We start from the raw sequence: 1,834 nt of genomic DNA on the forward strand, positions 1-1,834 counted from the left end.
GCCCATATGGGCCTTTTTCGCCGAAATGGGGCTTCAAAAGTGGGCCAAAATCGGCGACTGGGGCGAGCTGGGGGCGACGACTGGGCGCAAAATCGTCCCCAGCGCCGAACGAATCGCCGGCAATGACTGGGCGATGCCTACCTCAGTATGCGTCAGGAGATCCGAGACTCAGAGGTGCATCATCAACTACAGCAAGATCTGATAGAGCACCTATGGAGGCTCAAGGGCGACACCGGGCGCGACGTGTGATGAAATATGAGTTTTTATTTGTTGAACTATATAATTTGTATTGAACTATTTGTTGTTTTACTATTTCATTGAAGTATTTGAATTTTATGTGATGAAATATGTGATAAAAAATATTTATGTTGATAATTGAACGCCGAGCCACGGCGAACCACGCCGAATATAGGCCTATTCTTGCCCATATGGGCCTTTTTTGCTGAAATGGGGCTTCAAAAGTGGGCCAAAATCAACGACTGGAGACGACGACTAGGCGCAAAATCGTCCTCAGCGCCGAACCAATCGCCGGCTCACCCCAGGGGGCGATTTTTATACGTCCTGGGGGGCCAACGGCTGGGATGCTCTTAGTTCCTGGGCCATGATGTTGCACCCATGTGCTGTGTGCCTTATACTCTAACGGATCCTTTGTGCTGCCGTTTTTGCATTATTAATAAAGTCGGGATTTAGCCTTTTCCATAAAAGAGAAATGAGAAAAGGCTGTATTGTGGTCTGTTTGCCCATAACAGATTGGTTTACCACTTTCTATCTTCCTGACACGTTGGCTTCTTCCCTTCGTCTAGAAGTTGTATACGTGGATCCAACATTACGTCTGAAAGCCTAGTTGGTCAATACTGAAATACGTATTCTTTTTGTTTGGAAAAGTTTGTTCCTCAAATGGATACATCTAGCATTAATTTGGTGCTAGATACATCTATTTGAAGCACATACTTTTTACGACAGAGGGAGTAAAGATTACTGTCTAATTTTCAGTGAAAGGAATGCTACGACCAAAATTGGTAGGCCATGCGAAGAACATTTCATCAAAGCACCAGTGGTCTAGTGGTAGAATAGTACCCTGCCACGGTACAGACCCGGGTTCGATTCCTGGCTGGTGCATTTCTTTGTTTTTTCCTTTTTTTTCTTTGCATTTCCATTTTGGGGCTTGTCACTTTTTTTTGGGCACTTCTGTTGATATACTACATACAGTTTATACCTAAAGTTTCCTGCATTTTGTATGCAAACTGAAGAAACTGTTTGAAGGAGTCGTTGAATTAACGACAAAAAGAACACCCTTTTTAACTTCCCCAACTCACATCTAGCTTTTTTTAGGGGAATGCCAAACTTTATTAATCAAAGGGAATGTCTATAGGTATACAAATAGGAAATAGGGTAATGGGAGAAAACCACATATAGCGACTAAGGCCGAGCGGAAGGGGAGATTTACCAAGATTATGGGCTTCAAAATTCGATGTATACCCTTCAAAAACTATAACACAACTAATTAACTTGAATTTCCTGGATATGAACATCAACTGCCCCCGCGTCTCTCCCGTGTGGGCGACTCGGGAGGCAGCCTGAATCCTAGCCGCCGCCACCACAAATCTATTGTTTCTGTTTGCCGCTATCGGAGGACACTGACGAAGCCATGTGGCCGACGATGCGACAGGGACCTTGCTCGCGGCAGGGGTGGTTTTTGGGTTGTTCCGATGGGTGTACTACTCTAGTACATGTTCTGAAATGAGATTTTGTGCTTCAAAATTTTATGTGTACCCTTCAAAAACTATAACACAACTAATTAACTTGAACTTCCTGGATATGAACATCAACTGCC

The 1,834-nt window shown here is 44.0% G+C and overlaps 1 non-coding gene across 1 annotated transcript; it reads left to right on the top strand.

Annotated features, from left to right (window-relative positions):
* The first annotated feature begins 1,048 nt into the window (after positions 1–1,048).
* Positions 1,049–1,119, top strand: TRNAG-GCC (transfer RNA glycine (anticodon GCC)). The gene has a single exon. It is a non-coding gene; the product is annotated as a tRNA-Gly (tRNA).
* The last annotated feature ends 715 nt before the right edge of the window (positions 1,120–1,834 follow it).

The sequence above is a fragment of the Triticum aestivum genome, unplaced genomic scaffold (assembly GCF_018294505.1).
Source record: "Triticum aestivum cultivar Chinese Spring unplaced genomic scaffold, IWGSC CS RefSeq v2.1 scaffold134547, whole genome shotgun sequence".
NCBI classification, from domain to species: Eukaryota; Viridiplantae; Streptophyta; class Magnoliopsida; order Poales; family Poaceae; genus Triticum; species Triticum aestivum.